General features: G+C 40.3%; 1 protein-coding gene across 1 annotated transcript in view; it reads left to right on the top strand.

Annotated features, from left to right (window-relative positions):
- Positions 1-211: 211 nt before the first annotated feature.
- CNTNAP5 (contactin associated protein family member 5) overlaps positions 212-27,284 on the top strand; it is a 273,862-nt gene continuing 246,789 nt past the window's right edge. Inside the window, exon 1 of the mRNA XM_064434947.1 lies at positions 212-724. The gene's annotated coding sequence lies outside the window, so the exon portion shown is untranslated. The remainder of the gene's footprint in view (positions 725-27,284) is intronic.

Genomic DNA, 27,284 nt, shown 5'->3' with positions numbered 1-27,284 from the left:
TCTCGGCGGCGGGGCTGGGGCTCCTCGGGCTCTGTCGGCTCTGTACATGCCAGGATGTCATGTATATTTTATGTATGTGTATATAACATATGTATCCATAAGCAAACAAACATCAGAGCCGGGGGATCTTTAAAATGCTCCAGCTACAGTGCTACCTAAAGGGAGAGTGGGGGGAGGATGGAAGATTTTAATTTATTGTCTTTTTCTCCAGGAATCTGATTTACTCCGTGACTCTGATGCTTATCAACAACGCGTGAAGATTGCAGTAAGGATCCTCCCTGGAAGGCGAGGAGGAGCAACTTCCAGGGGGCTGGGAGGAGGTGGAGTGCAGCGCGGCTCTCGCCTATAAGGAGGTGCCCAGCGAGCGGCTGGTGCTTCCCACCCAGCCGCTGCTCGCAAGGTGAATCGCCGCGGCGGCAGTCGGGGCAGCGGGCTCGGCTCGGGCACTGCCGCCGGCGTCCGGAGCGGCTCCTCCAAGGGCTGCCAAGAGTACCCCGGCCGGCCCCGGCTTCCCTTCTCCCGGAGTGCTTGGATGCTGTATGGAGTAAATGCGCGGAGGCAGAGCGAGCGCACAGAGGCTGAGAGGCGCTCGGAGACCGGGACCAGGGGAGACAGGCGGGCGGCTGGCTTCCCCCTCCGGGGCTGAAGATGGATTCCCGAGCCCTCGGGGGCTTCACTCTGCTGCTCTGCACTCTATGGCATCTGGGATTAACTGCAACAAATTGTGAGTAACGGGAGTGCGAGGAGTTGCCTGGGGTTGGGTCGGGGGCGGGAGGAAGAGATGGGGAGTAACTCGCGAAAAAAGGGGGTTATTGCGCCATGACCTCTGAGAAACTTAGCTCGGCTCCGCTTTGCTAATGGAGCTCAGAAATGCAAAGTTGGGGCCAGATGGAGGAACTGCTCTCCACCGTCCTGCCGGTGTGGATGTGGGAGTGAGCGGGAGGCGCTGGACCCTGCGAGGAGCCGCTCGGGCTTTTCCGCACGGTTTGCTGTCCTTTCGCAGGCTGCACGCATCTTTTTGCGGTCAGTGGCCGCTGTCGCCTGCCTCTGTTGCGGGCCACCGGCCGGGACGGGGCCGGGATGGCTGCTCTGCCTGCTAGGGAGGGTCGGTCCTTCCCGCAAGGGCCGGGAGATGCCGCGATTTTGCGGGCGCAGCCTGGCTCCAGCCTGGCGGAGCAGCGCCGGTGGCGCTGAGCATCTTCTCCTGGCCCGGCGGTGCCGTCGGTTCCCTGGGCGCTTCCCACGGGCGCGGCTGTGTCCCGGGGCGTGGTGCTCGCCCTCCCCGCTGCCCCAGCATTTCCCGGCTGGGAAATCCGTTCGCTCTTTTTTTTTTTTTTTTTTTTCCCCCCCCCTCGGGAGATCCGCTCATAAGTTCGCCACGTATCTCCGCCGGCCCTGCGGGGTCGGTCCCCGCCGGCAGGACCATCCCTGCCCGCCGGGCTTTGCGCTGCTCCGGCGGGCGGGCGCGCTTGGGCGAGCCCGGCGCGGCCGGGTGCCGGCGGTGCGGCGAGTCCCGGAGGGCAGAGCGGGCGGCGGGGCTCCGCGGGCCGCTGCCCGGGCTGCCGGCGGGGCGGGAGCGGCGCTCCCGGTGCGGCCTGCCCGGGCTGCCGGCGGGCGGAGCGCGGCGGGCGGGGGCGCGGCGGCCGCCAGAGGGCGCTGTTGCCCCGCCGGCGGCGCTGCCCCGGCCGAGCCCCGCGGGCAGCGCTGTCCGTCCGTCCGTCTGTCTGTCCGCCCCTCCCCACAACCCGGCCTCTTTCCTCTCTTTTCCTATGTGTATGTGTTTTCCTCGTCTATCTTCTTTAATTTCCAGTCAATTAAATCACGGCTAATATGTTTTAATATCGCTCGCGAATACTAAACGGCAGGCGATTTAAGGCTGAGGCTTGCCGCTACGGATGCGGCCGTAAAGTTAATTCCTAACACTTAAAAAGAAACTCGGCGTTAATGAGTTTTACTATTTCACGGGTGACAGTTTAATTTCACAGTGCCAATAAACATTTCCATTGAATACGCGCCGCTTCCTAAATATTTAGGAGTCAATCTTAAAGCATGATGATCAATGGTTTTATTATACTGTACAGATTTTACTTATTCATTGAGCAATGAATTAGCATGGAATCAGCTGTAAGTGCTTTCCCAGGAGCTGAGTGGAGGAGCCTGTGAATCTGTAATAGCTGCAAGTTCCCTGGAAACCTCGTTAGATTCGCATGTGAAGATCTATGTGTGCTCGCACAGACCTCAATAATTGCCCCCAGTATGAAAATTCATCACCTGCTTAAATAAATCATCTCCTTATGTTGGAGCTCAGGGAGGCTGTGCACTCTTCCTCAGTTTTGGGCCGAGAAAGCTTATATGTGGCTTAAAATATTGAAGCAGTATGCTGAAATGTATTTGAGTAGCTGCATGAAAGTGCTGTTGCTTTAAAGGGTTATTGAGCTTCCAGGTACCAGTAACCAAAGGAAATAACAGAATTCCACATGTGAGAAACTTCAGTGCAGGTGACAGTCACAAGCTTCTACTTGAAAGCCCAGGTGCAAATGGGAAGGGATGGGTTCTGCACCCTCCTCAATCTGAATACTTTGGCCAGAGGAGTTGCATTCAGATGCCAGTACTGGTATGCTCTCAGTGACTTCAGCAGGTTTATTTCTGACAGATTTTGTGAGCAAGAACAAAACTGGGGACAGTATTTATAGCTGAAAAGGACTATGCTTGGGGGTGAAGGGGAGAGTACAACTCATTTAATTTTCTTCCTAATATGTCTTTAATCTAATTAGGGTTTTTTCCCCTTACTTCTAAATTTTAAAACTCTTAAAAATTGTTTTTCCACTTATTTAATTAATGTAAAATTAAAATCCTGAGTAAGTAAAAATCTTCTCTGCCACTGAGATATTTGATTCTAAATTTCTCTTTGGTAATAGTTTTTAATTAAAGAAAGAATTGGTGAAGAAACTGCTTTGAAACACAGCTACAGGCTAGGGGTCAGTAGACATCATTAGAAAGATCAGAATTGCCAAATGCTAATAAAACATTAGAAATTCCTCCCACTTTGCATTTTGCAATATTTTATTAAATTAGGTAAATAGAGTGGCAATCGGATTTCTCCCCAGGATACTAATTACTAGAAAATGAATAAATAGCCGTGTATGTAACGGTGAAAATGTGTTGCATATGATGTCTGGGAGAACTGAAACTTCAACATTTATCAGATAGACAAGGAGACACAAAGCCTTGCCTGCTATATAACAAATTAGTTGCCCTTTAGCAGCATATTCTGTGATCTGAAAACATTAGTAGCTTTGGTGAATCTAGACTTGTTGAGCTCCATTTTTTTCCCTCTACCTTTTTCATTTTAAAGTTGGAAGGAGGGAGTAGTAGTAAAAAAATGAAAGGAGATATGAAGTAATGTTTTTCTTAAGCACTTTTCTATATCAGTTCAGGGCTAATCTGCAGCTGCAGAAAAGGATTGCAGGAGCCATTACTGATCTTCCACCCAATTTAGTGTTGTATACCCCAAAAAATACTCCCTATTGCTATTTTACACCTTATGCCTCCCTCCCCCTTACTTGCATCTTTCTTGACTGACTTTTCACACATGGCCTGAAAAGATGTAGCAGATTAAAACACATCCTGTTCAAGTGGCACCATTTAACTCCCCTTGTGAAAGTTATTCTCAAATTTTACATGTTTCTGTTCCAGAATACAGCTGCCTCTGCCACCTACAGCATTGCTAATATTTATTATCCCTTTTCACCAGCACCTACTAGCTGATCAGGAGACTTTCAAACCTTTCACTTAAACCCAGTCATAATTGTCAGTCAAAACTGCAGAAATTCAATGTGCAGTAGAATGAGATCTTCAAATTCAGTGTGTAGTAGAATGAGATCTTCTGCTCTTGCAGAAATGTATGGTCTATTACTCTGCAGTAGATTTCCATGTGGCCCTACAGAACACATCTGTCTTTAATAATTCTGTTCAGTTAAAAATAAGCAATATGCCTGGTTTTTTATTTTGAAAAAAATTACTGAGGAAAATGTAATTTTTTTTACATGGAAGTTACAGATATTATATATTTATTTATTTGTTTTACGCAACCATTGTTCACTCTGATTTTAGCCTTCCTTTCTCTGCAGTGGTGATAATTGCAAAGGAGTCAGCCATGTGCAAGTGAAAACTTACAAGAGCAAATCTGACTCTGGATATTTGAGAACACCAAGATGGGGAGGGTGTGTTTGGGATTTGTGTAACAGCACAAATGAGACCTGTTGAGTCAACTGTGGCAAAGGCAAGAGGTCTCTTAAACAGTGACCTTTCTATCTGTGTGGTCAGAAATGCTAAGTTTGAAAAGCTGTGCTGAAATAAGGTAGAATATTGATGGTTGGTTTGTGCCTAGTGTGCATGCTGGCTGAGTAAAGAGCATCAGACAAATCTCAGGCTTTTCCTCTGCCTCCAGTACTTCAATATTCTTAACAAGAGAATAATATTCAGACATGCCTTCCTCCTCTTAGTGTTATACAGGGGAGGGGGAGAACCCAAATGTTAGCTTTTTCATGCCTTCAGATGTATCAATGGAGAACTGGTCCAAAACAATGAGATTTCCTGAGAGAAAAGCTGTGAATGACCCACAGCTGGTGGGTGCCTCCTTTGCATACCTGTCAGTATCTACCTTTCAGTCCCTTTGACTCAGTCAGCACTCACTGGCTGTGAGTCAGTCTCAAGATGGTAATTCCATGGACTGCAAAGGTCTTTGGATTCTGCATCCACCAGGCAGATGGCATTGCCAGCTACAGGAATCCATCCAGGGTTATTATCTCAGCATCCAATACATTATCTGCTTGGACATTTTCTTTTTTTTTTTTTCCCTCTTAATGTCATGCAAATGCAGCAGGTTTTTCCGTATAAATTAACAGCAAGAACAATTTGTTTTCAAATGTGCTTGGTACATTTGTACAAAGTATAGACTTCAAGTGTAAAATATGGTGGGTAGAACAACCTACTTGTGAAGCTCTCCCTGCACATGGCATGTAGAGGCTTCTGCCAGCACTCCAGTCCATGTAGGACTGCTGAAGTGTTTTTTTTGTTGTAATCATTCGTTTACCAATGGGAAACTGAAGGTGTGTATATAAACAAGAGATGAATGTACAATCAATGTGAGAATCTAAGTAGCTAAAATAAAACCTTAGGGGTCAATTGAGTTGATCCCATCTGGCATGGTTGTGTCCCATTCTCTGTTGTTAATTCATATTCATATTTGCTATATGTAGTCGTTTCTAAATCCATAGACTACTCCTCATTTCCTCTTCCCCTCCTTCTCCTTTCTCTGCTGCTATTTGAAGCAAGTGGAGTTTAGATATCTGAATACTAAAATGAATAGGAATCCGAAGGCAGTGGGAGTGAGAGGTAGCATTTATTTATTTTTAGCCCTCCCAAATGGATTTTCTGTAGATGTGACAGGTTTCAGCTCTATTGGCAAACTTGAATTACAGTCTTACCTACCCCCTCCTCTGAAAGAGACATAAGAAGGGGAGAAACAGAGGCCTAAAGGTGTATGTGCCAGCTCACAGGTGCCAGGCTCTCTCTCTGTCTCCTTCCCCTTTGCCTGCCACCCTCCAGAATCCTACCAAGTGTTCCAGGGCTGTCCGTACAGGGCACCAGGTAACCTGCTGTGCCTTTTTTTTTTTCTTTAAATAATAAAGAACTCTGCTGTGTTTTTCCACTCTCAGATTAGGGGAATGATATTCTGTTTCCATACCATTTACTTTTCCAGTCTGCTGTGGCCTTACTGATACAAGTATTGTCTCTGTAGGATGTGGTTCCTGCTGGACTCATCTCTTCTGGGTCTGTGCAAAAGAGAAAAGAACTAAAGAACTGGTAGATCTGTATGAATATTTTCCTTCTGCTTCCAGTAAAGTCTTTAAGAGGCATGAACTGGTTTTTTTTTTGTTTTTTTTTTTTTTTTTTTTTTGCTTTTAACTAAGCTCCCTTTACTCAAACTAAGAGAAAGAGGAAGAGAATAATATAATAATGATATAATAAAGGTTTAAAATCACAGGCAATTTTTGGAGGCTTTGAAAGCATCACCTGGTAAGGCAGGAAGCATAAGCAGACATTTTGTCATGTCTGTAGAGTTAGAGAAAAACAATATTTTTAATTTTTCTTGGTACACAGTGCTGGGCTGATATAATTGATTATTAATTTCCTTGTATTAATGTTGTCACTGATTTTTACTTTTTTTAAATTGCCCTGTGCAGGTTCTCTTGGGCTGGTAATGCCATTTGTTCACTAGATGAGTACAACTGATGTTTTAAATGGTGAAAATAATTCAATATAGAACTTAGAGGGGAAAAAAAAGATGACAAAGCATAGGTTTTCTTATTTTTAATTATCTGCTCCATTAAGCAGTTAAAAAAAAATTGGTAGTTCATAGTGTGGTGATCTAACTGCCCTTCTACACAGATATATTTTGATATATGCAGAAAATATTTAATACTTCAGCTAGTATTTTGTCAAAAAATAAAGGAAGGTAACTTAGTAAAAGAGAGGGCATGAAGCCATTTGTAAATGTCATGAAGGATCTTGTTTGGTCTGTATTCTAGAGGAGGAATCCCATTTTTCTGGCTGTGTTTTTCCTTTGCCTGATACTCGCTCTTTCTCTACTTTCTTACAAATATATGCTGGAACTGGGACAACTTGGTCCATCTCCTGCAGAACTTTGTGCCCAGAGATTATCAGTACAAGTTCCAAATAAATCAGTGGAAGTCTGTATGAGCCTACCTATCTACAATACTGAATGGACATTAGAGTCCTGCTCCATTCTTATGTTGTATTTTGTAACCTGTCAGTTAGAGGCCTGCAGAGCTGATGTTTTGGTTTTTTTGAATGTACAATTGTAGTACTTAAACTGAAAATAAGGTACAGAGCACAAAGTGGCAGTGGCAGGTTTTATTTTATCCAGTGTTTCTCTGCCATAATGAAGACCTCTCCAACTTTGCATTCTCTAATGCAACACCAGGGATCTCTACCTGTGTAGTCCTTGAATGATCCACTTACCACAAGTGTGCTGTAGCCAGAACAATAGGATGTGATGAGTTCATGGACATCTGTGATAAAAATATTTTCTTCTATGGAATTGTCTGTAGAAATAATTTTGGCAGAGAGATGCTTGTCTACTCTTTTTCAAGCACTGTATATGGAGTTGGAGACATTTTCATGGTTGAGAAGAAGGCTTTAGTGTTAGAAAAGTCAAGGAATTGGTCAGGTCACAAAAGCAGAACTAGGCCCTTAATCTCTTCTCTATTATTGACATCCCACCCTTTGTCCTCATTTTGCACATGCCAGATCAGAGAGGAGTCAGGCTTGGAATCAGAGCCCTGTGTGCTGGTGTGTAGCAGGTAGGAGGAAGCTTCTAGTGAACCCTGAGTTTGAGCCTGTTGAAACAGGCTGTGGATAACAGCAGCTCCACAATTTTTGTTGTGAATGGAGATTATCCAAGTAACTAAGTTTAAAGTAGCATCTAGCACCGCTGTGAATGATGGTCTGGAGGGTGTTGCAGCTCAGGATTGTGCTGGTGTGCTTGTATTGGAACAGATAGCCCTGATAGGGACTGGCTTATCAGTGAGTTGGATGTAGGTGCTGGAGGTTTGCTGGGAAGTCTCTGTGACTCCCTCCTGTTTTAGCATTAAACACGTTACACCAGTGATAAACTTGTAAAATGCCTTCACTGTTCCTATGCTGGACAACACAACTGTGAATTTCAGGTTAAGGAATATTTTTAACAAGCATCACTCTTAGGTGGATTCCTAAGAGCAGTAACAAGAAAAAGCTAACTTTGTAATTGCTCAGTGAATACCATTCAAGACTATAAAAGGCTTTTAGTAGCTGGTGTTAATGTACTCTTTTCCAAACTGTTAATTGCTGGAGATCTGCGATATCTTTATGGCATAAAGAGCATTGAGTTGCAGTGGGACACACGGCATTCCATTCAGCTTGGTACTTTAAAATACTCAAAAGATATTCAGTAACAACCACAGCAGTGGAAGCTGCAAAGAATAACTGGTATCATTCTGAGGAATGTTTCTCTTTTGACATTGGTAATTAGGGTTCAGCACAGAGCCCCAGCACATGAAACAGAATGGTGTTCAATGCTAACCACCCTGGCACTGCAGCAATAGGACTGGGAAGGAAACAAATGTGTTTTCCTTCTCTCTTTTATTGTGTGTATTGAGAAAGATTGAGTGTTGACCCTTAGGAATTCTGGGGCATAAATTTTTCTTCTAAAACTATTCAGTGCACTGTGTTGCCAATAAAGTAGTAAATAATAATAATAATTTTCAAATGGGTAGAATCCTCTCTTTGTTCCCAGCTGGGCAATAAGGAGTTGATAAATGCTGTACTGCCTGGATAAGAATTGGCTTGTTCCATTTACTGCTCTAAATGGTGAAGCATTGTTCCTCGATGACAATGGTTCTTCACTGATGACAGCTCGTCAGCACTTCAGGAACAGAGACAAATGCCTCGTGATCTATGCCACCAGTGACACATCTCTAATCATTCCCATAACAATTCAGTGATGTCTTTATGTTTGGGCATCAGTTGCCCCCACTTACAATGTAGATACTGAGCCATTGCTCTCTGTCCTCCTCCTAGGTTGTAAAAGCAACCTGCTGGGCATTAATATATAATTTTCTTCCTTCCCTTCATGCAAATTTGTCACTGGAACAGGAGGGGAAATGGAATGTTTTAACTGGAGAATGTGTGTTGTGTCTATAAAATTAAACAGAAAGAGCAGGAGAAGGAGTCTGGAGTATGCAGGCAAAAAGAGGAGGTCACAAAGAATGTTCTTCCTGTTTCCTATTACCAGTGGCAGCATCCTAATGCACTCAGTGAAGAGGTCTAAATTAATGGTCCAAGTGAGTCATCAGTGAACCCTTAGTGGGAACACGTTCATTTGTAGTAATCAGGATTGATTTATGAGTGGGACAAAAGGGACCAAATAAGCTATGAAAATGTGTGTTGTAGAGGTTTTTTTCCTTGATGAATAATTCATCCTTTTCTAGTATCCATGAAAACAAAAACATTGTGCACGTAAAAACCCATTAAAAAAGTTAATCCCACAAATGGCTGAACATTGAGAAAATCAGCTTTTGTTTTAAAAGGTAGATTTTCTCAAATCTTCTCTAATTTGATTTGCCAGTGGGGTATAATTTAAGTCAAACAAGTTAGCAGCATTACTTGCTATATAAAGGTCTAAATATTTAATAGATTTTGATAAACGCCTGCCCCCCAGGATAAAGAGCTAAGGAACACTCATTTTCCACAGTGCAGAGGGTAAGCTAAACCAAATAGAAATGGCAAACACGATGGAGAGGGAGCTTCTGTTCACAGGATATGGTCCTCCAGACCTGGCCTTGGGAGAACTTGCATAAGTGCATCTACATAATCCTATAAATAATCCTAAATCTGAGTAATCCTGTACAACTGACCTCAAATGAAAATGGATGCTTTTTAGTGACACTAAAGTCTCATGGTCTCTACATGCCTGTGAAAATGCCTACAGTGAGCCTCTCTTGGGCAGAGCACATGCTCTGGAACATGCAGGATGCTGTGTACTCACACAGTCCTGGTGGCCATCTGCCCATCTCCTCCTGGATGGACATGTCAGTGGGAGAGGGAGATCAGTGCCCCTACAGGGACTGGTGCTCCAGAGGAGCTCAGGTGCCTGTGTAAAGCCACATAGGAAGTCACTGGAAAAAACAGAATTTGAACTTGAATGTGTTGGACTCTAGGTGGGCACTTTACCCCTTGGCTGCCCAACCCTTGGTGTACCTCCTATGTCAACACTAAACAGAGCATCAGAAAGCAGGGAGAAACCTTACACAGAAAGAACAGTGCCCCTGCATTGCTTTCTAACTGCCCCCAAAAGTTCAGAGGGGTTGGTTTGTGTTGTTTTACTATTTTTTAATTTTGTATAAAAATAGTTTGCATTTTAATTTTAGAGGAAGAACCTCCTTCAGCAACCCTGAAGAAGATTAAACAGCTATGGCATTTTTCATAGAGACTGTTTGTTTGGAAAAGAAAATGAAAATTTGATGAATTTCAGTCAGATGTAGCTTGCAGCATTCAAATATTTATGGATTATCAAATTCCCTTTTCCCAGCTCTGCTTCTTAAGTACAGAGCTCATCTTATATGTAATATTAATTCTCATTATTCTTAGACAGTTATTCATTGAATTCTTGTGCAGACTCAGTTCATCTAGGACCTGGTCTAAATTCCAAGAAAATTAAGGCAATGACTTGTACTTGAATTTCAGATCATCTTTGCCTCAGAAGCCTGTTCATCCAGCATGCAGATCCCTTTTATTGTTCTCCTGCAATTTTTATTTTCCTTAAAATCTGTCTGAGAATGTATGCAATACAAGTTGTGTTTGTACCTGTCAGCAGTGGGAGGAAATATCTTTTTTCCTAATGGTTCCTTTTGAGCTTCTCATTTGAGAGTGAGTTGACCTGTTCTATGGTCATGTTCTGTGCCACCTTTGTATGCAATGTACTGAAAATACAGTTAGTTAAAGTTGCACATCCTTTTGCACACTTCTTTGCATTTTTTTATCAACAATTGTTCTGTTTTCAGAACTCTCCTGTTCTGTTGAGTTGAATACACTGCGCTGTAACACATGGGATTACACAGTGATAACAGCATTTTACAAACATTACAGAAAACATTTTAGGTGTTCAGAAAAGCTGATAGTCCAAGGATATTTCTTCCAGGCAAATACGAGCTCATGGTGCTGATGCTGCTGGGTCCTAGAAAACATATAACTAGCTTTTTGTTAGTAACATTAGGTACATTTGCTTGCTAAATTACCAATGTTAAACATTTTAACTAAGATTTTTTTTTTTTTGCAAATTATAAACTGTTTTCCTTTTGAAACCTATGCTTGGTAGCTGGTCTTCTTTCCTGGGGCTTCCTCCAGAGAGACTGCACATGAGTCAAAGCAGTCTCTTTACTGCTCCATTAGGAACTGGGATTGCAAACTCCTTTACACGCCCACATTCATAACCACCTGTTTGCAAAAGCCCAGACTGTTTTTCAGACATGCAGTGGAGATGTACTTTTCATCTGTGCTTTTGCTTAGGAGCTGTGGCTGGCTTTATCAGATGGGGCCAGCCTGTATTAAGAAAGTTGCTTCCTTTCTTGAGACCTCAGCAGAAGCGATAAAGACCTGCTCACTAAACACAAGTCATTTTTCCACTTAAACTTGTATGGAGGTGGTGTCAATTGCCATGACTCATCCCATTTCACCACAAATATGTGTTATTTCACTTGCCTTGACAGCCTTGATCCAAACATCACCAGTTTTGCCATTGGGTCCAGGCATTAATGGCTTCTGTGGATTAAACGAGTCCTGATTTGAAAACCTTTCTCTGATAGCAAGCAGACAATGAGTCAGAGCTATAAGAGAACAGATTTTCCTCCTACCCTCTCCATCTTGCACCCATCCTAACCTTAGCAGAATCTGATTTATAGAGCCTGGGCTTTTTTTCAATTTCATCTAATTAGCAGAAGCACTGAGGTCAGTATTCTAACACCTGACAGACTTTACCAGGGTACACCACAATTACAAGTGAAATTATCTGTTTTTCTGCTGCACTGAAAAATGTAGCATGTGAAAATTAACATAAACCTCCTAACTGTTAAGATGAAAGTGTGGGTGTTAAGGAAGAGGCACCTTCTTCAAATTTGAAAGGCCTGGGCTTGATGCTTGACTTTTGGAAAGCTTTCATAGGCATCATTAGGTGATGTGCCTAATTATTTTGAGCTTGAGTTTACCTGTTCTATTTCATTAGGGCTAAATGTTCATGTGTATGCAGACTTTCACCTGCCAACAGGGGTTGGAGAAAGAGGTTCTTATGCTAAGCAGTAACTTAATATAAGCAATAATGCCTCTTTTAAAATTACCAACTGCATCCATGAATGATGGAGTCTCCGAACCATTGTGATTGTGTTGGCCCTCTCTAGTGGTGTCAGTAGGCAGAAACTTTTACAGGGCCTGGATATAAATCTGCAGTTACGAAGTCTTCACTGGGAGAGCTATGGGCTCAATGGCTGACAACCAGCAAAACAAAACATCTTTTTTGAGCAGTGTGTCCTTCCAGTCATTTCTACACGGCATGCGGGTAGAGCTGACTTGCATCTCCCTACAAGAGCACGTAAGTTTGCACCAAGTTGCTTACCTGGGTGCTAAACTAAAATTGTGTGATGAAACTGATGCATTCATATTAAATTGAAGAATAGCATTGGTTAAATATTATTATAAAGTACTGTCCTAAGAAGTCCTGCAGAAGACCTGCACAAGAGAGGGGCTATCCCTTCTATTTCTTACATTAAGGGAAATGATAATCTTAGCTTAGAGGAAATTCAGAGCAAATCTATAAAGTCATGTTCAAGCTAAGCTTTGTAAATTCAAAGACAGGCACTTATTTCAGTGTTCAGGCAGGGAGAAAAACAGTTCACAGCTGGAAATGCCTGTTCTTCTCTTCCACGAGATGCACAGAGAAGGATAATTGATTTAGACTCCTTCAGGACAGGAATGGGTTTTCTGTGTTAGCAAGTGTGAAGCACAAGGTCTTTATCCTAGTGGGGGGATCTCTTTATGCCAATGATAACAGTAAAGTCTCTGCTCTGAACGCTCTGTATGAATGCAAATGCATTTTCTGCTTCTTTGGCAAATTTGTATGTCATTGACTGGTGGCAGTCTTTAATACCTAGCTTGATGAGAGCATAGTCTGCTCTCAAGGAATACGAAGGTTTTTGGAATAATCCTTAACTAGGAAACCAAAAACTGACTAAGCTGATATTGAAGGTAAGAGTTCAGTAGTTCTTAGATTTCCACCATCCATATATTTGTATTTTTCTCAGCTGGTGATGGAAAAGCTGTCCCCCTTTCCATGTCTATAACTTACTTTTGAGGTTCTTTCATAAACATATGAAAAAAGGCAGGAGTAATTGATATGAAAATAAGTATGGAGTAAATGATACTCCAAAGTGCTATGTTAATCAATAAGTCCATATATTTCATTGGGGCCATTCTTGTATGAAGCACAGTACCAAAAAGGGTCTGAGGCTAGCACCAGTATGTTTAAAGCCAAATGCAACCATATGATTATCCCACTTCATGATAGATTTGTCGGAATTATTAAAAAATGCTTCCTGTAATAGTCTTACATGTACGAACAAATAAATCTTGTGCTTGTACTTTGTGTGTTATGAATAAATAGCACATTACACATTGCCTCTCTTCATTCACTGAAGGGACCAAGAAGATCAGAACAAAGTGAAACAGTCCTGAGTTATGCAAATAAACCAGGCTTAAAGTGAATCTGCCTATATTAAGTCAGAAATCTGATTTTTTTTAATATATTTTAGCTTCCCTGGGGGAAGGAAAAGTTTAATTAAAAAGAGATTCAATGAGAATTCAGAATAATAAGTTGTGTCTACTTTTCCTCTGCCAGAGCCTTGGAAAAGAGGTGGTTTCTGAAGGAACATATTGAGGTGCAAATAGGAAAGAAATTTGAGAAATAGTACCACCTCCTTCATGAGTTTGGACCTTCCCATCTGTACAAGTACTGTTTTCAGTATTCTCCCTCCTGATAGCAAGAGACTCAGCAATGGCTTCTCTTCCCCTGCTTTGTCCTATATTTCTTTTATTTCAATTACACCATCTTGTCAAAGACCCCAGATCTGGCAACATCTGGCTACTTGGGCATTGTGGTATCACTTCAGGTAGATTAAAAGCTGAGTCCCTTAAATATTAAAATTCTGGTAGAATCAAGTGTGTCAAATCAGCAAGGTAAAAGAAAAGACCTCTCTGTAAGCAGAGAAGCCCTGGCATTTTTCAGGTCAGTAAGGGATTTGTCTCAGATGGATGTCTTCTAGAAATGGCTGAATGGTTTTCTAAGGTTGTTGGTCAGTTTTGGTGCAATAACAAGTGAAAAAGCACTTCAAGAGCTATTTCTAAGATTCTTTGGGGAAATTATCTTCATTTTTCAGGTCACATTTTCTGTGGCTGATTTTTTTTTTTTTAAACATGTAAATACCTACCTTTATAGTTTGAAAAGTAAATGGCTACAGAATCTCATTAGGACTACTGAGGTTGTGTTTTACAATATAAACGTGTTTCAGTTCAGTCCAGAGGATTTCATTCTTAGCTTAACATTCAGAAAAGTAATAACACAGTACTCAGTTATGGTAAACTGAACTGAGTACTCTGTGTGCTCACTGAAGTCCAGTGTTCCAGTAAACAGGATCAGAAGCCAGAATGGTTCAAATGTAAGACAAGTATCTGTAAATCTTAATTGACACTGCATAAAAAGTATGCAGAGCCGATGGATGTAAGTTCTCTTTCTTCCCCTTCTTTTAAAGGAATTTAACTTATTTTTCTTTATTTCATTCTATCGTCTAAATGTTAGTTCCTCCATCTTGAAATCAAATAATGAATGCTCAACTCTGACAATGAGATATGAAATCCTCAAAAGATGCTGTTCCTAAGTTCTGCCGACTGTTTAGTTCACGGGAAATTTGATCTTGAATAATATCTCCAGATCCTTCTACTGACTTCTGTGTGTTCACTTACCTGTATATGACATTTTAACAGAAAAGCTGTAGGTGTGCACACTGTCAGCTCTTCATATAGAGCAGGAGAGTATCTTCGATGTTGCTTCTCTTATAGAAATCCATTTTTTTTACAATTATTAAAATAAACCCTTCAATACAACACCTCATTTTTTTCTGATTAAATCCATTAATTACAATTTTTGTGTTTTATTATTGCCTTTGTTGCGCTCTTTTTCTTTTGAGATGAGAATAATTTCCTAAGACTGAGTAGCTTCAATATCCTGGTTAATTAGACATTTACAGTTTTTTTGAAGATTAGTCATTAGGAATTTGACTTCTATGCAATCCTTTCCAAGAATTACTCTAATTTGTGACTTGCTGTCATTTCCCATTTAATGATGGCTAGTGCTGTGATGTGGCTCTGCATTACCAAGAAAGACATTGTGATGAGCTAAAGGAATCTCTATGATTAAACTTCTCCTGTTTCACTGTACAGTTCATGCACTGAAATATTTCTGTGGTGTCAGAGGTGGACTCTTTGTACTGATTACATCTGATTTTAAGAATACCAAAGAAGTTGCCTAGAAAGGGGCATCATTAGTTACCCTTACACCTTCAAGCTCTCTGCTCAAGAGCCTGCTGCTGTTCCTGATAAGAAGAAAGAGTACATCCAGAAGGACCTTTATGCAGGCAACGTGCTCTGATTTCTGTCTCTGCCATTTAGTCAGTTCTCTCGCTAGCTTTCAACTTGTCTTCAGTCACGCTGCAAGAGCTTGACCTCTTCTTTTTCCTCCCTTTTTCTTTTCCTCTTGCTTATTCTGCTCAGCCCTCTGATTCAATGACTAATCTGTGTCTCAAAGTCAAAAAAACCCCAAAGGGTGAGTTGCTTTTTCTCCCATGATCGCTCTAATTGTCACCACTTTTAAGTTCAGGATCACTGTCCTGCCTGTCCTTCAGCCTTACCACTGTAGACTCCCCTGGCTTCCTGCAATCCAGCCTGTGTCCAGATCTTGGTACTTCTTGCTCAAGATTGAATGCATTTTTCTACAACTCTGTGTCATGCTGATAGATGCAATCCTGCCTCTCTTCTATTATAAGTGGTAAATAATGTGGAAAGTGTTGTTTTATAGTGAAAGTGTACAAAAAGTAGGAAGAGGAAAACCAAGGGTCCTTTAATATAATAATACTGGAAAATGCTAGGAATACTCCTGATTTCAGGAAAATTACCTTCCAAGCAGAGAGACACAACTACTGCTAGAAGCAGGAAAACATAATTTTATCTGAAGCTGCAGATGGGGTTTACAAATGTTCAGGCTGAATGGAGAGCTCATAGACAGCAGTCTGCTTTATCTGCTGCAGCCTAGCGCCTCCTCTCTTTATTGCTTGTTTGGCTCTGGAAAGTCCTTTCTTCCAAGCCATGAGGTCCAAACTTTTGTGGAACCTGGCATTCAAAGTTCATTCCCATTTCCTTTTCATGCTATTATATTTGCATCCAAGTATAAGCGTGTTTACATATATAAACATTCAAAGGTAATTATCTGTGCTTTATGTGTAAATATGTATAAGAATATATAAAAATATTCCCAAAAGTAAATAAACACATACATATAGGCATTTTTCCAATGTTCATGGTCAAAAATGATCAAAAGCCTGTGCAGAGCTATATAGAATAATATAATGTGGTTCTTTGGAGACAGGAGAGTTTTTTACATCTTATATGCTGCCTCTGTATGAAGCAGGGCCTGAGCGTTTCTGTAGGATGCATTTAGCATCTCATCTGAAAAATAAAGCAGATAATAAATTTTGAATTAATGGGATTAGAATGGTTTAAAAGGTTTTGCAGTTTAAGACATATATAAAGTCTAGATAAGTCTACAGACTTGTCCTCTCTAAAAAACTATATGGTTTTTTAATGCAGAAATAAGAGTTGTAAATTACTGCAGCTAGTTAGCCAGCTGGACAAATCTTTAAGAAGAAAGATTTCTTGTGTGGGCTTGAGCAAACTGCCAGCTTTATATTCTACATTTTCCTGGATCTTCTTGCATACTCTACAGAAGTAGGGAGAGTGGATTGGTAGTGCTTTAATTTTATTGTTCTCTTCTCAAAAATGCTGAGTCAGTTAAGCCACAGAATACTGATCAGGGGATGTTTTGACGTATTAAAGATACTCCATTTATTTAATTGGTATTTTTATTGTTCAATTTATCTTCCAATGATCTGAACCAAATCCTAGCTTATTTTGCATACAGTTTTTATTATTTCAATTTATGTTCTGTTTTAGAGTGAAGTGGGAGGAGAATGGAATGACCACAACTAACCACTGAAGTTTAAAATTTCACAAGATAGAAAGACATGCTCTTTGTTTCTCTGATGTAGCTACCCTGTTTTATAAAACATGCTAGTTTTCTTGATTTTAAGGTACAATTGTTTCAGGATTAAAATATTAGATATATTTCATCATATTTATAAAAACAAATATAAGAATAATTTTTCTGATAACGAAATATAGTTCCAAATAGGAAATTCCCTAGAATATAATTAAGGTTAACTATTAAGGAAGATGAACAGATAACAAGTTTGAACTACCATGTTCAAAGATCCACATAACTTTCCTCTTGCATGATGGAAAGCAGTTACTAAAGCAGAATAGTGAAAATGCAATATGAAATAAGCAGCTTTTCCTGAATATTCATAAGCACACATGTGCCTACAGCAACACATTGATCCACTCTGTATCAAGGAACAAGCAGGTGCCCCAAACATCCCCATGGATGCCCTGTGCCAGGGCCCTTCCTGTGCTGTATCCACAGGGATATTGGTTGTAAATATCCCCTGGCTTGCTCTGCTCATTCTTGTTGGCAAACACGAGGATTAAGGGCAATGATCCACAGCTAACCTCGGGTGTCTCTCATGCTTGCTTTTCTGGCTTTGTACAGTGTCTTATTTTTCATCACTAATCTTATTGACTTGCGTTCTCCATAGGGAGCTGCAGCAGACTCCTCTCTGCCAATAAGACAAACCCACTTGTGTTATTTTGATTTTGGTTGTAGAATCTCTCTCCAGTGGTTTGTGTACATATGTGTCATCCAGAAAAATACTGGTGCAGGATGAACTGGGACATCCTTCTCAATTGGTACTGCTATAAATCTTTTTTGCATCACAGTCATCTTCTAAACATTTCTTTTTTAGCATTTTTAATGTGGCCTTGTTCTAATTTTCAGTCCCGTATAATGTGTCTTGGTAGATTGACCATGTCAGGGATGACATACAAGCATGATGTTTGGGCAGTGATGGCATTTTTTTTTTTTATTTTTAAATTGTTTGGAAAGGAGAAAACAGCATTGTGGCAGGATTTCCAAAACTTTTTCTCTGTGAAATCAAGCAGCCCTCACAGAGCAACTGAACTGTTTGCCTTCTGAATTAAAGAAAACAATCAATACTGAAGATAGACAATATTTACCTTCTGTTTTCAGCACAAAACTCAGAATTTAGTGTCTCCTTCAGACTTGAGGGATGGGAGTTAGCAAATGTTAAAGTATGTGGAGCTTTAGGAATGGGAGGTATTACTCCATGTTCTAGTTTGAGTCCATGACTGTAGCTGAAGACACCCAGAGAAGGATGGATCTCAAAGCACTATATATCATGGTAGAAGACTGAGGAGAAGGATGAAGTTTAGGTGAAAGTTAAATTTTGTTTAAAAAAGAAATGTGGATTTTTGTAACTCGCTGTTGAGAATTCTCAGAGGTAATCTGAGACATGAAGAAGAAAGAGTTTTAAATCCCCTTTTACCCTTTCATGGGGACATGGACTCCAAAAGCCATTAACAGAGGGAAAGTGTGCAGAGAAAAAACTGCAGGGGAATAATGATCTATGCAGTGCACAGAATCCCACTGGAGAAATGGACTAAGAATGTTCAAATTGTTTCTATATGCAAAGGCTTGACAGTTGGAATGAAAAGTTTTGTTACTCAGAAATGAGTTTGATATGTTAATAAAAATGGGGCTTCTCGTTTAGTTTTATTATTAGTTCAAAGACACAAACAGTTAGACTTCCTGTTCTACCCCCTTTATTTCCCTGATTTTTCTCTGTTCCCCTATTTCATTTTTTATCTTTGTATTTTTTTTTTTTTGAGCTGGAGTAGTTTAGAAAGAAAATGAGCCCTTCCATTTGGAGGGAAAGAAATAAAGAAGCATGAAGGAGAGACTTGATAATTGTTTTTTCTCTCCAAAACATGTTTCCATTTTTTAAACATAAAAATGACATTTCAATGCAAGTGCAAATGTATGAGTCAAAAAATTGGGAACATGTGTCAGACTTTTTTCTTGCTCTTTTCTTTAACAGTTCTTTTATAGTCTCTGTAATGCATCCCGCTAGGAATCTCTGCCATTTAGCCTGCAGTGGACTCAAAAAGATAGTCAAGTGGACTATCTTTTTATCAGATAGTGGGTTCAATCCTGTATGACTAAAGGGACTGGAGACTTGTCAGCATCATTTTAGCAGGCTGGCTTGATCAGGTGATGCTATAAAGATTCCTATTGCTGCTCTACGTTATCTTTCATGTCTTGCAATTTGTGCTGTTTGTACAAATTGCTCCCAATGATGGCATTCAAAGCCAAATTTAAACATACTACTAAACTATGGGAACATAGCACATAACAAGCCACTAGGAATCTAAGAATTATTATCATCTCTGGCTCAGAAATACCTCATGAATGGTAAATGCAGTTCAGTTCAGCTAATGTTGAATAATTAGCTCAGAAACAATGATGAAAGAGAGCTGGTCTGATGAAAGGGTAGTAGCACAGTAAGTGAGAAATAAATGTGGGAGTTATTAAAGGCACATCTCTTAAAACTTTGAAGCAACAATTTAGTCTTATAGCAAAGGAACAGAGTAGGCAAAAGAAATGTGTAGTTGGTGAAAAGGAAGCCACTGGATAGAAGATGTTTGCTTGGACTTCTGCATGGTGAACTGAGGCAATTTCCCTTTACAGGTTGGGAAAAAAGACTCAACTGTGAGCCATAGGTTAATCTCATATTTTACTTCAGAAATTTTATTTAAATCAAAAGGGAGAAGGAGACCTGTCAGTCAGATTAATGAAGAGTTATAACCCCTGCCTTGGGAGGGAGAGTAGAATGGTCATTAATTGTAGGCTAAGTGGGTGTCAAGGCAGTACATAAACCCTATATTTAGCACCACCTCTGTGTATCGTTTGGCGTGGAAGAGAGCGAGTTCCTGCTCAGTCCTTCTGCCTGTGCTCCCAGCCCAGTTCGTGGGCAGCTCCAGTTGTGCCCTTTCTCTGACTAAGCGCTGTGGGCAGCACCCTCCATGTTTCCCATTTTCAGTGCCAGCCCTCTCCCACTGGGAGGCTTCATTTTCTGTCACACACAGCCTCTCAGTCTCCTCCCAATGGCAAAGACCAGAGACATTTCCATGTGGGTTATCCTTCCAAACTTCTGGATCCAAAAGTTGAAGTACAGCTTGCTTCATCATACAGAACACCACCCTCAGGATGGGGATTGGTCTCTCACTGCTTGTCCAGCAGGTTTGAAGAGCTGAGGGGAAAGGGTAATAAGCTTTCCCACCTGATGTCAAGAAAAAAAATTGTATTTTGCTCATATATTCACAATAAAATGTCTTCATTTATGCATCCAAATGAACTGGACCCAATACACCTGTCACTTTGGTCTCTGAATGCAGAGAACGGGTTACAGTTTCTCCCCATTCTTTCATTCTTTCATTCTTTCATTCTTTCATTCTTTCATTCTTTCTTTCATTCTTTCTTTCATTCTTTCTTTCATTCTTTCTTTCATTCTTTCTTTCATTCTTTCTTTCATTCTTTCTTTCATTCTTTCTTTCATTCTTTCTTTCATTCTTTCTTTCATTCTTTCTTTCATTCTTTCTTTCATTCTTTCTTTCATTCTTTCTTTCATTCTTTCTTTCATTCTTTCTTTCATTCTTTCTTTCATTCTTTCTTTCATTCTTTCTTTCATTCTTTCTTTCATTCTTTCTTTCTTTCTTTCTTTCTTTCTTTCTTTCTTTCTTTCTTTCTTTCTTTCTTTCTTTCTTTCATTCTTTCATTCTTTCATTCTTTCATTCTTTCATTCTTTCATTCTTTCATTCTTTCATTCTTTCATTCTTTCATTCTTTCATTCTTTCATTCTTTCATTCTTTCATTCTTTCATTCTTTCATTCTTTCATTCTTTCATTCTTTTCTCTTTCCTAGAAGTGGGAAAGAAGAAGATTTAGAATCCGTGGGAAGTTTTAGAACTTTAGTTTGGGGAGAGATGTTTTTAAAAAATAATTTGTTGTTTCTTAGGCATGCCTAAACAATAATTGGTCAAAATGAATATTTTTATGAAAGGCCTTTGAGCAGTAAAGAATGTTTGCTATGTTTCTTTCCTTCCTTATACTCTGAACCTGCAGCATCTTTATGAGAGAATAATTTATGTAAAACCACATTTGCTATATGGTCTTGATTACTGCTGCTTCAGCCTTGCTTTCCCTGAGAAATAAGCATTTCTATTTAGTCTGTTTGAGGCTTCAACCTGTCTTAAGTAACATGCAAGGGTTAAATAGACACAAGCAGAGCAGCACTCAGTTTGTCAGCCCCAGCATGCTCCATAAGCAGTTTCTTCAGAAATTTTAAATTGAGAAGAACACAGCTCTGTGTTAGTGGTGCTCTCCTTCTTTCACTGGAGTCTTTTGCTTGTCTTGTAAATGGATGAACTGTAAGCAAAATTCTGTCCACCTAAAATATAATTTGCTCTGCATGGTGCGGGAGGAATAATTTATTGAGCTAACTGAGTATAGCATGTCTTAGCGCTCGATCAGATATCCTTGACTGCTTGGATGGGTGTTGGAGAAAAGTCCATTCAGCTTTTGTTGTGGTATACACCTAAAAATAGTGAATCTCTTAGGTCTTCTCTCTCTGCACAGCCTCTCGTGTAAGCTAAGACACAGAGAAAATGACCATGTTTGGCAAAGAATTTATGCAATCAGTCTTCTGATAACTTCAAGTCTTTTATTTTTTGTCTCTGATATACTTAATGCTGCTTGCTGCACGTGGGATTGCAGGTAGTTATTGAATATTTTTTTAATATTTTGTGGAAACTTCTGACATTCTTTGATGTGTTATATTTATCAGTGCAGTGACAGCGCTTGTGTCAGCGATGCGATGTGTTCTAAAATGCACGGCACACAAAAATTATTGATCCTTTCAAGAAGCCCAAATGATTTTTAGCTTTGCCTCAGGCTCCATTAGCAATGTGGAAAATTGAAAAGGGCTCTCAGGAAAACTAGCACAAGATTGAAACTGCAACTGAAGAGCTGTCAAGTGGAGAAGTGCTTATGAATTATAATGAGCGTGATCTAAAGATGACATTATCCTTTAGGAGTTTGGTTAAATCTTTCCTCCTGTCATATGACTCGCAAAGGTCCCTTAGAGAAAACAAAAAAACAAAGTTGGAGTGGTTTTAGGAAATGTATTTAGGGATGGTGCACATGAAATACAAAGGAATTACAGAATGATGGGTGGCAGGGACAGGGTTTGAGGAGCTACAGAGGAAAGCTGCAAACTGGCTGTTCCAGGGGTCCAGGGTGCATTCAGAAGGAATTCTCTTATATGCTTACAAAAGAGATTCCTATTGGTTTTTTTCCCCTTACACTATGTATTTTAGAACTTGTCTCCAAAACATCACAAGGCTTTGCACGTTACACATTTCCATATATTTATATCCACGTTGACATTTATTTCTAATTCACATTTTTGATGGAAGGAGAAAACATTTCTGTCATTATCTGGCACTGGTTGTACTGTGAGCTCTGAGTTGCACCATCTGGGCTGGAAGGAAACCTGTCCCTTTCTGCAGGTTTCTCAAACAGATTTCACAGGGCACATTAAGAGATATGTTAGCATTCCTTGGCAATAATATGATGGAAAATAATCTTTCTGTGAACTGCATGACTGGAATAAAGGGCCATAGTTGATCCACAGGCCACTGCTTCCAGGAACTGACCATAAATACCAGTCAGCAGTATTTCAGGTGAAGAGAATTATTTTTTTTCTTCCAGACTGCAGATATTTTTTTCCATTTATTCAGTACTTTGTCATATAACTTTTACTTCCAAAAGAAAAAAAGAAAATCACGACCCTAAACTCTGGCAAAATATTTAGGATACAAATGTTAATTTACCTTGATACTTAGAAGGAATGTTCTCACCTTTGACAAAACAAGCAGGTTTTTTTTTTAATTGCTCCCTTGTTAATGGAACAAATGAGAAATGCAATGAACAGCAGGTTCAAAAGCATTTCTAGGATCAGAAGAATGACTCCATCAGAGCTGTACTTTGGTGCTACTAATATCACTTTCCTGGATATCTTCCAGGTTATATCTGTTAAGATTTGCTGCCAAGGAGAGTATTTGGTTTTACAGTTGTCAGCACTGTGCAGACATTGTGGATGCAGAAAGGTACTTGGATTTTTCTCAGTTTTCATGCATTTCAGAGTATATATACCTGGGAAAATTGCTAGCAGTGGGCTGTGTGGGGCAAGAGGGGTCTAGCCTTTTCCAGATTCCAAATCACTATGTGAGCAGCCATTTAGAAAAATCTTAACTTGATAGTGACCGTGCAAAGCCACTAAGGAAAAGTAAATGCAGAAAATGGGACAGCCTTTACTTCTGAATGCATCTGAAGTACTGATACATCCTTCTAACAAAGTTTATAATGATGTTTCCTCCCCCCTTATAAATGTACACTTCATTCATGGCTAATACATGAACTCATGAAGGACCTGTGTTTAGACAGCTACAAACTGAATTATGAAACACAAAATTGACAAAAGCTTGCCCAGAGAGATGATATTACTAGTTAAACTGTGGTGCATTAGAAATACTGCAAATCAATCTCACTTTACATCATGTATGTAAAGTCATATCTCAGTCAAAACACTGAGTAGTGACTGATTAGAGCTGGGGCTCCTGAGAGTCTCTGACTTTGCTTTTATGTGGAAGAGGGGTGGGATCTGACCATGAGTGTTTGCCTGGAAGGGAGCTTGGGAGGAGTGCTTTGGTGCTTGGTTTTCCTCATGGTATGTTAAGTTATTTGACATTATTTGCTATGTGGAGAGCAAGAGGTGTCCTAAGGAGGGATCAGGGAGCCTGGAGCAGCTGATGTCAGGTGCCTTTCCCTTCTCTGGAGGACACTGAACCTTGTGTCTCTCTCTGCATGTATGGACAGAGCAGCCTTGGGGGACTCTCTGACCACACACAAATGTGTCTTTATCAAAATAAATATTTTTCTGAATTTTACAATCAATGTCCTATTAGATGTGAATATGAGTTGCTTCCTCTTCAACCTTCTTTGAAGAGGCTCTTCAAAGAGAAGACTTGTTTCCATCTTTCTTGTTAGATTTCTGGCTAGCACTATTTGACATGTTATAATACTGAAGAAATGTGGTCAAGAGCTGGCATTTATCTAACCAAAACTTGGGTACTTTAAGAAACTTTTGGATGGCTGAGATGATATGACTGCAGCTTTTTTTTAAACTTTTAATTATTGTAACTATGTTTAAATTACATGTTCCCACAGACTTGATTACAAGGTGTTTGAGATAAAGCCTTTAACTTTGTTGGCATAAGAAACTTCCTTAACACTTCCTGCCTGCAGAAAACACAGTGTTTTCCCCCTCCTATAATTCTTCATCCCCTGATACAGGGTGCATGCCTTCGTTCTAAAATGCACCATCTCCTTTCCAGCGAGCAACAGGACACCAGCTTTCTATTCTAAAAGCTCACTAAAGCACCTTTTTTTTACACAATAAATTTCACATAGAATGGTTTGGGTTGGAAGATCATCTAGTTCTAATTCCCCTACCATTGGTAGGGTTACCTTGCACTAGACTTGGTTACCCAAAGCCCCATCCAATCTGATCTTCAGCATTTGCAGGGATGGGGCATCCACAGCTCCTCTGGTCACCCACTTCCAGTACCTCACCACCCTTATAGTGAGAAATTGCTTTGTTATATATTACCTAAACATGCCTTTTGTCAGTCTGAAGCCACTACCCCTTGTTCTGTCACTCCATGCCCTTGTAAAAAGTCCCTCTCCAGCTCTATTGTAATTCCTTTCAGGTACTGGAATGTGCTCTAAGGTCTCCCCAGGGCCTTCTCTAGGTTGAACAAACTGAGCTTTCTCGGTTTATAGAAGAGGGATTCCAGTCCTCTGATCATCTTTGTGGCCCTCTGGATTCTCTCCAACAGGCCTGTGTTATGAAATAATCTCAAGCTCAGGGAAAAATGAGGCTGTCTTGCCAGGTTGTATCTTATTGCTTTGGAAGCCTTTATCAGGGTAAATGGATAGTGTGGTGATTACACTTCTGAAACCTTTCCCCAACAGAAAATTATTTTTCCCTGATTAAAAACTGGTTCTTCTGATAGAGGATTGCTGCTTGGAAAACAATTTTGAAACAGCTGTCAGCTGTTACATCATTTAATCTTTCATTTTCAAAGCCACTTTAAAACATGGTTATTGTTAGAACTTTTTCAAACCCTACTCTGCCTGAAAACAATGAACTTTCAAATCTTGTGGAAGGATTATGCATGATTTTCTGATGGTCTGTGAAGTGTGACTTGACAGTGTTATTGAAGGCTGCTTGTTGTCCTGACTCTGCATTTTGGTAGAGGAAAGAGAGAGGGGGTGGAACTTTGCTGCAGCACATCTGGGCCAAATGGAGGAAAAGAGAGAGATGAGCAGCTGGACAACTTGAGAGGGAAGCAGAGTCACATACCTGCAAACATCACAGGCGACTGGAAGCGCACTTACCAGATACACAGCCATGCCCTAGTGGAATATAGGATAGTTTTTCTAGGGACCTGAGGCAGGCAGTGAACAAGTGTTTGTAACATGAAGACTGCTAATCTTTTAAATAGGCCTGTTGTCAGTCCAGCACATAAGGAAGTAACCTGCCATTCAGGACACTGGAAACCTGGGGTGACTTGTTAGCCACTATCTCTTAAGTTTTCTTTACTTTAAAATGTTCATCTGCTAGGAAAAAGGCTTGTTTTTTTCTTCTTGTTGTTGTTTCTTTTTTTGTTTGTTTGTTTTTTGGGTTTGGTTTTCTTGGGGTTTTTTTTGTGGTTTTTTTGTTTGTTTGTTTTTTGTTTGTTTTTTTTGTTGGTTTTTTTTTTTCTGGTTGGAAGCATTTATGATTGTGGAAGTACTTTAGTGAGAGGAGGCAGGCACTCCACCAGGTCCACGTCTGGTTCTCATCCTGGTGGGATCCTCTGAGTAGCTTTACTAGGCCTGTGCAAGAAGACTGTGACCTTGTGTGGATTTAAAAGTCTCATGGGGCCTACCTATGTATTTTTGCAATGAATTCCTGTGTGTTTCATCCTCATGTTGACCCTTTTCAATAGTCAGGAGTGAACTTCTGGAGATGACCCTGCCCTTGGCTGGCACAGAGGGGACCGAAATGCAAAGAAGGGCAGGAGGCGGGGGTCTGGCAGCTGTTGTACTGATCCCTGGTAATTTCCTGATGGGAAAAGTCCATGCTTCACGAAAATCAACTTCACTGGTACCCCAGGAAAACCCTTGTTGCCATCTCTGCCAAGGTGGAGCTTGTTCTTTCTTGCTGCAGAAACTACTTCAGGATAAAAAGTTTCCATTAAGTAGCTCTGCCACTAATGGATGTTGAACACACATACCCCAGGAATGGTTGGAGAAGAATGAAGGGGTTTCTCCTGTCAGAATAAATATTCTTGTATTTTAAAGTACATTCCCCATATCTTTACCTCTGTTCATGCCTATTTTTCACACATCTACTTTAGTATTAATGTAAACAATGCAGTATGAATATTCATAATGTGAACAGGTGTAGTCAGAGATACTATGGATTGTCTACCTCAGCATTAGAGAAAAGCTGAAGCATTATTAAATTTTAAAAGAATTTTTAGGTCAGAGTTTGGGCTTTAGCTAGGAGATGGAGTCATTGCACATATTGTGATTCAGTGGAATTCACCCAGCAAATTGTATGGGCAAAAACATTGGGTGTTTCAGATTTTGTGGGTCACTCTGTAAGACAGACTCCTACTTCAAGGTCACTAGACCAAGACTGATCTTTCCAGTGGCTTGATTTTCAGATGAAGAAAGCAGAATTTTTTGTTTTGACAGGTACTGAATCACACATATTTATGTAGATTTCCAATGCAAATTAAAGGTTCTGCCCCAATGTTAACTACTAATCAGGGCACAAGTTCCACTCCTATGGAACCTGTCCCATTCCTAGCCCTCTACTATAGAACCCATCACATTCATAGCCTTGCTCTTGGTCTCTGCTTATGTGGCTGTATCAGAAAAACTATCCTTCAGAATAAATACAGAAAATGGAATGGCATGAAGATACTTAATGCTTTCCTCAGCGCAATTCTAGTTTATTGAAGTTTAAAATCTTTGCTTGAGTGATCTTAAAACGTGAAGGGAAAAAAGGACCCTTTTTAGTGGACAACAGATACCAGGCTTTGATGCAGTTGCTCATGAGATTGTTTTATTCTCCACATTCTGCATTTCAAAATGTGGTGGGAAAATTTTCATGTTGAATTTTTGGTAATTTGTAAAGGCCAAAGCCTAACTAATGTACATTTCTCACTACAATGCCTTAGCAAGTTCACAGGGCTGTT

This window comes from Passer domesticus, chromosome 10, assembly GCF_036417665.1.
Source record: "Passer domesticus isolate bPasDom1 chromosome 10, bPasDom1.hap1, whole genome shotgun sequence".
In the NCBI taxonomy this organism is placed as follows: Eukaryota; Metazoa; Chordata; class Aves; order Passeriformes; family Passeridae; genus Passer; species Passer domesticus.
This window is presented reverse-complemented; position numbering and strand designations above follow the sequence as displayed.